Here is a 7,878-nt window from a genome sequence, read left to right as displayed (position 1 = left end):
TACATTGCTCGCTCCCCCCCCCCCCGTCGCTCTTGGTCGGTCTTATATATAAGGAACAGGATATTTCTAGAAAGGAGGTGGCGTGATACTAGTCACGTGACCTCGCTGACGCAACAATATGATCAAGCAGTAGGCCTAGAATATGATAGATCTAAGCTACCAAACTAGAATGAAAATATCTATCTCTTTCAATTTTTCATTCTCAAAGACATCATTAATTAGAGCGTATAGAATACAAGTCATCCAAGTAAAAAATCTGAAATTTGTGAATTAACTACAGAAAATGATATGGAGTTAGAGAAAAAATACTGGCACCAAGATATAGAGCATGTTATCACAGTTATAAAGTTTCTATAATCCAGTGGGTGAGCATTCAGAGGAAGTAATGAAGTAGTTAGTTCAGTGCATAATCCCAATCACTTAGGAATACTGAAGCTATAAGCTGAGTATAATGCATTTCTTGCTGAACACGTTCAAAAATACACAAATAAGAGAAAATGTCACGTTTTATACTTATCCTAAACTGTTTGTGATGAATTCATAAAAATCCTGCACAATTAAGTTCTCACCCCTATTATCCAGGTATCAAAACATTCAAGTATTACTTAGTGTTTGTTGATTTTACTCCAGAGATATCCCACATGGATCAACTGACAGTAGTTGTTAGATACATTCTAGATGATGGCCCTGTAGAGAGATTTACCAATTCTTACTGATAAGCAATCATATAGGTGTAGAACTTGCTAGAGTTCTAATTAATTTGCATGAAAAGATTGAAACAAGATTCATTATTGCTGTGGGAAGTCTTATGAAAATGCACCCAGTATGAGTGGTATATACGTTGGCATGCAAGAGAAGAAGAGAATAACCCCCGAATAGACCATGTTTCCTGCTGTGCTCATTCGCCCAGTTCAGTTACACAATGTATTGTGGATTGCTGCACTGAAGCTTGTTTATCCTTTGCCTTTGTGCAAAAGCTTTATGTGTTCTTCTCAGCTTCAACTCGCCTGTTTGAAAAACTACGGTTCCCGACGAAAGGATGTTATCAGATACAAAATGGAGTACCTATTCAGACACAATGTGAGCCTTAAAAATGGGGTACAAACCGTAACACAAGTCTTCGCTTCCATTACAGATGGTATCTTTGAAAAGACTTGGGTGTGCTTAGAGTCAAGAAACCTTACGCTACAATTGGAACAACTAGAACAGGTATAATGATAGAATTATGGAGTGTTTGTTTGTTTGTTTTTGAATTTCGCGCAAAGATACACGAGGGCTATCTGCGCTAGCCGTCCCTAAGTTAGCAGCATAAGACTAGAGGGAAGGCAGCTAGTCATCACCACCCACCGCCAACTTTTGGGCTACTCTTTTACCAAAGAATAGTGAGATTGACTGTCACATTATAACGCCCCACGGCTGAAAGGATGAGCATGTTTGGTGTGACGTGGATTCGAACCCGCGACCCGCAGATTGCAAATTGAGCACCCTAATCACCTGGCTATGCTGGGCCTATGGAGTGTTCATTACAAAACTCCCAAATATATGTAAGTAAGATATTTGTGCAGGAATTACAAGAATCATTTTCTGAATATGAGGAAAAGGATAAATAACTGTCAGGATGCAAGACATATAAGGTCGAAATATCAAGGTAAATAAAGAGAAATATACGATGGGATGAATGGTATGCTGAGGATAGTGATGTTTCACCATCTACTAAATATAAAGTTCAGAATTTCCTAACAATAACTGACTCACTTGCACTAAACAACAGAATAGTAGAATATGAAAACGTCAGTTGCAAATTTGGGTTTCTATGAAATGTAGAGTCCATGCCTACAGAGGACCTCCAAAATGCCATCACAAAGCTGATTAGTACATATACTATGGACTTGGAGAGTTGGACAAAAGAAGAAATTATTCAACTTGCCACCCTCTGCAAGGCAAGGTTTGTTGAAAAGCCATCAGAATCCAAGGAACAAAGTATGCTGAGAATGGTATGCAGCCAATCTTTGAAATCAATCTTCCTAAACATCCTGATAATCTTAAGAATGCACATTGCCTCATGTCAGGCAATTGCTTGGGGAAAAGACCACTCTCAACACTAAAAAGATAAACAACATAGTTTGATCAACAATATGCAAGGCAGGCTAAATGTACTGACAATTTGGTGCATAGAAAATGACTTGTTAGAATCGCTTGACATTAAACAGATCATAAATGCCTTTGCTGCAAAAAGAGCCAGGAAGACAGTAGTTTAACCAAGTACAGACAACATGATCTGCTACTTCACATGGGTATATTATGTCAGTACCAATGTGATATAAGCATGTGTATGTGTTGTGCATTTATTTATGTGTTTGCAAGTGAACGCATGAATTGTTGAGTTTATGTGTATGTGGTTGATTTCTGTCTATATGATTTGTTGTCCAAATGCAAAATTTGTTTTTGTTCGAACACCTCTTTTCCTATTCAATAAACATCTAATATTGTTCATTAATTTGTAGATGAGTCCTCAAATCTGTGGTTATTATTTTCCCATTGTCTCCATAAGTAAAACATATCATGAGGTTTATATTTTTCACCTTGTCTTTAGTCGCGCTTTTAATAGTCCCAGTAGAACCTGTCTGACCCTTAATCCACCACTAACAACAAGTATTCTTGAGAAATATTCTCCATGGGTAGTAACAGGTATTATCTACTACCAATAACAATGTAGCTTAGAATGAAATCAACTTAATGACTTTCTTTACCACGTATAATGTGAAACCTGCACATACACAAAACAAAGAATGAATTAATAAAAAAAAACACTATAAAGTTAAAAGAAGATACAAATGCATGTTATATTCAAATACCACAACATTATAATGCTCCCACAGCTGAAATGGCAATAATTGTCATTGAATAGTTTTGATCCTGTGACCTACAGATTGTTAATCGAGCACATTAAGCACCACACAAAGGATGGAAGCATATGTTTTAATGTTAAAACATGAGCTTATAATTTATTATTATTGTACATTATTAGCAATATTTCAAAAAGAATACAATTTGATGCTAACTTCCATTTTATAAAAGTACATTAATTTTTCTTACTGACTGTTATGGCTGGGAATGATTTATTCTCTTGAAGTTAGGGTGATTTGTTGATTGTAAAATAAATAAGACAAAAATGGTCTAGCAACTTTTACTTTCCAAGTAATTAAGCATAATTTCCCTATAGGAGATATTCTTGGTATATCAGATCTGTACGATTATCACAGTTATGACGAATGGTATTAGTGAATACAGTGCCTAGTATGATTTGTATGACTGATAATGATAGCTAGAAGTTTAAAACTCTGTTGAAAGGGCATTTACCCTTACTTTCTGAGTGATCATATGATATTTCATGGTGTAACATAAGCACTACATTGATGTGATTGTCACTTGATCATTTTTAGAAGCTAGGAAAATCATGTAGTTGAAAAAATCAATGATTGAAAGGAAATTGGAACTTTTGCTTCCTCAGCTACTGAGAAAATTTTCGGAAGTGAAATCTCATATGATATTTTGAAAGATATACCTGGTCTAGCTAAGTAGCAATAACTCTCTGGAGTACACCACCTAATCTTTGTCAGATTCCCCTCCATATACTTGGAGAATGCATGACATTTTCACATGCAGAGAGTTATTTGCTTTGAGTGTATATTGATGTACTTTTGTAACAGCATAAATACTGATTCTAGCTGATGAGAATTTTTGATGAAAAGTTTTAGTTTGGTTAAATTCTGCCAGTGATTATTTATTTTCTGACTAACCTGAGTAACCGTCCCCTGGACGGAAGTTATGTAAATTTGTGATTAATGAAAGGTTATCTTAGGACATGAAAACTTGCTTCTCAATTGTGAAAAACGCACAAACGCCCATAAAAACTGCAAAACACAATATGTGAAACCGCAAGTTCACATGTATCTCCACATTGACCTAATAAACCTTCATGCCAAATTTGGTGAATATCCATCAAAAGGGGGTGAAATAGTGGTTAAAAAGCCCATAAACCTGCAAAACTGACAATTTCTTTGTATCTACCCATGGACCCAATGAACCTCCATACAAAATTTGGTGAAGATCCACCCACACCCTGCGAAGTAGTTAAATGGACATACAACAGACAGTACTATTATATTTATATATATGTCTGAAAACCAAAATAAGTTGAATTTGATGACTTCTAAATGTTATCACTTTAAGAGACTGCAGCTACTCAAAATGTAACTTGATGCAGTCTATTATATACCATTAGAGTATTTGGTAATATATAATAGTTCTATATGTATATATATATATATATATATTTATTTATTTATTCATATGGCCTTATACACATGTATGGACGTTAGACATTACAAAAAGGCATTTGAGAGGGTTGTGCAACACAAACAATCAATTACACAAAGAAGACAGTGGCAAAGCAACATGTGAAAAGAATTCATTGGGCTTGATTGGGATGTTAAAACCTTGTGATCTAAGGTTAATTGTGTTTACTGACCTGCAGGGTATTAGTTGAAGATATGGTGCACCTGTTATTTAGATTAATACTGGAGATAGAATGGTTCAATTTTGACATAGAAATATTCAACAGGTAGTGAATTTTAATGAAAGGATAGGTGTAATGAAGAAACTCACATTAAATATAGAGAAGACATTTTCACTTGTTGTTTTTAATTAAGATTAGTGTCACATATTTTGATTTGATCGAAATGAAATATTAATGAGTGGGTGGAATTAACAGTAGTAGATTAAATTTACAGGCAGCAGCATAGACATCATAATAAATGTAAGTATGGTGTACCCAGTGTGATAGAATATATTGAATTATACAAACTGAAATATTTTACAATAATACAATTTTCTGAATAGTTCAAGCACAATGGGCAATTATAACAAATGAAAATGCAGGCTGTGAGTCTACTGTTATAAGTGAAAAGTGACACCCATGTGGTGCAACTTTACAAGATCCATCAAACTAATACTAAACTTGTAACTGGATGAAAGTTCTTAAGGATAGATGAGAAGTTCATGGGCAAGATAGGACATGAATACAAATGAAGCACATAGCAATAACACTTGACCAAGGTTTTAGCAGATCATGGTTGTAGTCAAGCACTTATGACCTTCTTACAACCTACATATCTGGTTGAGCTTCTGACAAATTAAAACTCATTTGGTCTTAAATTTTCAATCTGTATTTTTGTTATTTAAACTAGAAATCTTAATCATTCTAGCTACATTTTTCTTCAATTAGTCATTGATTCCTCCTTTCTTTTTGCCAGCTTCTGGTAAGTATCCAGTCCACTAAATAATGAGATCCAGTATTCCCAGGATATACTGTAAAGTGAATGATTGGACTACTTGGTGGACCTACGGACTCCCAGTGCTGATCTAATGTTCACCTTAGCTAAGCCTGCAGAAGATGCATTGGTTACCTCTCCCTGAAATCTCATGGGGTTGGGCAGTCCACTTGAACCATGAGAGGTCTTACAGAGTTCCAGCTTCCACTGAATATGCCAGAGATGTAAGGAGTGGCAGCAATCATCGCATCAACAACTCTAAAAAAGCAGAGCCTCCAAGTGGCCCACTGGAAGATAATTCCACTGGCGAGACTTCCATGAAAGCAGAGTCAGCCATGTCCATAAAGAAGCAGTGGGACTCACTCCTAAAATGTATAATTTGATTGTGCAATGTGTAAAAACACCAACAGTGCCGGATGTGTTTGCATCTGCTGTGGGATATCTATATTCTATAAAATCCAATAAAACCGGGCTTTGGGACGGTCAAAATAGGATGGGTCCCCAGATGCTACATATCACTCCTGCTGTCATGAATATCAGGTCTGATGCCACCATCACAACAATGACTACTGTAATGGTCCAACTGAGCCAGCCAGCTCATAGACCCTCTTCACTACAGCTAAGAATGGAGTTGGCCATCAATGGGGGAGACGAGGCAAAGGTTCTCTACCTCGATTATGGTCAAGGCATCACCAGCCAAACAGCTCCAAGAACAACTCCAAAGTTACTCGGGGTGCTCTCTAACTGGCCCATGTTAAAGCACATTACCATTTACAAGCAATGTTGCCAGAAGATGGACACCAAATGAACTGAGGCTTGAGCTGTCTAGAACAAGAAATAAGACTAGTTACAATCTACCTTATGTTCGAATAGGAATGACAAGTCACATGGATAGCTCTAATTGCTCTGGGGATGTCTGAAATTACTAATTCAACTAAGTAATGGTCGATTTAGTCAGTCTGGAACATAATTTCTAGTACAGGTGACTGTCCACCATTCAAAGTGATGTAGATATACTGTTGAATTATGTTGTATAAGTAACGATTATTTCATTGTATATTACACACACTTTGAGTACAGCATATTTATTATTTCGTACAGCGTCAATTGGTTTTGGCAGAACTCACTATTACTTTTCAATATATATTGCCAAAAACCTATTATAAAGTGGACCTACCTATTCTGTTTTAGTCAGTTGGTTTAACTAAAAATACCACAGCACCATACTTTGATCATACATAGGTTGGAAAGCTAGGAACTACAACTTAAAAATAGACGAAACTACTGATAAAAGTACCACTAAATAGTTAGCACTGTGCACAGATTACTACAATCATTATTTTGAAGTTGATGTTGTAGATTTAAATAAATGTGCAGATGGGTTTATAAAGACTTTACCGAATAAGAGAGTGTCAGTAGGTGTCTGCGACTTGTTGGCGATAAATGTCAATAATAAACAAACAGCACACAGTCAACTTGTTTAAAAATAACATATTAAAACAAGTCAAATGTATATTTAATTATTTGTCACACTGTTGGTTATTTCGGTTGTATCCAGAGCTTTAAATAATTGTCTCTTTTTTTGTCAAAGTCCACACAGACTGGTTTAGTTACTTTAGAAACAATTTCGCAAGACGAATTATCCTTCCTGCTTTGTTATTACAATACAGTCTGTGATAATTCCACTTTAGAATCACCACTATACACTCTTTATGGCTAAACTCATAATCAAATAGTCTGGATTTATTTATTATCCTCGAACTAAATTTTCGAGGTCTATTTATATTTCAACAGAGACCTAGAAAGTTCCACACACTCCGAGATATTACGATACAATAATACTCAATTAAAACAACGAGAAAAACTCAGTAGGTTCTAGTAACATGGTGCAATAATATAACAATCACCAATTCATAACTGTTGATTCGTAACCAATTATGTAAACAAACTTGCGATAAACTATCGCATCTAAAAATAACTATATTTAACACTCACGCTATATTAACTACCTAAATCATAACACTCACATTAAACTTAAATTAAAACAGTCGTGTATATCTAACAGAGAGTATCGTTACTTGAAAAACTGAATGTGCTTTTGAGAAAGTAGGTTAAATTTTATAGTTATGTGGTATGTTCAAGTCAAACTGATTATCCCGAGAGAAATGTGATAGGTCCACATAATAACAGGAAATTGAATAAGATATCTATTGTTAAGTAATTCTAGACACAATGTAAATATGTATACATTGGCCTACTGCTTTTACTGGATCTGAGATGTTCTCCTTCCAAACTTCACTTGATGATAACTGCTACCAAACCATTTAAATTTAATTTTCCTCACTTAACAGGTAACATCAGAGCAGCTGAAGCTACCCATGTGACTTGTAATTCTCATTCAAACATAAGAGAAGTTGTAACCTCAAGATATCTTCTGAACAGATGTTATCTCCATCGAATGATGAATGAACAAAAGCTAAACGGAAATAAACTTTCCTCACCATGTTATACAAAAAAAAAAAAAAAAAAAAAAAAAAAAAAAAAA

The sequence above is a fragment of the Limulus polyphemus genome, unplaced genomic scaffold (genome assembly GCF_000517525.1).
Source record: "Limulus polyphemus unplaced genomic scaffold, Limulus_polyphemus-2.1.2 Scaffold353, whole genome shotgun sequence".
In the NCBI taxonomy this organism is placed as follows: domain Eukaryota; kingdom Metazoa; phylum Arthropoda; class Merostomata; order Xiphosura; family Limulidae; genus Limulus; species Limulus polyphemus.
Note: the sequence above shows the minus strand (reverse complement) of the source record.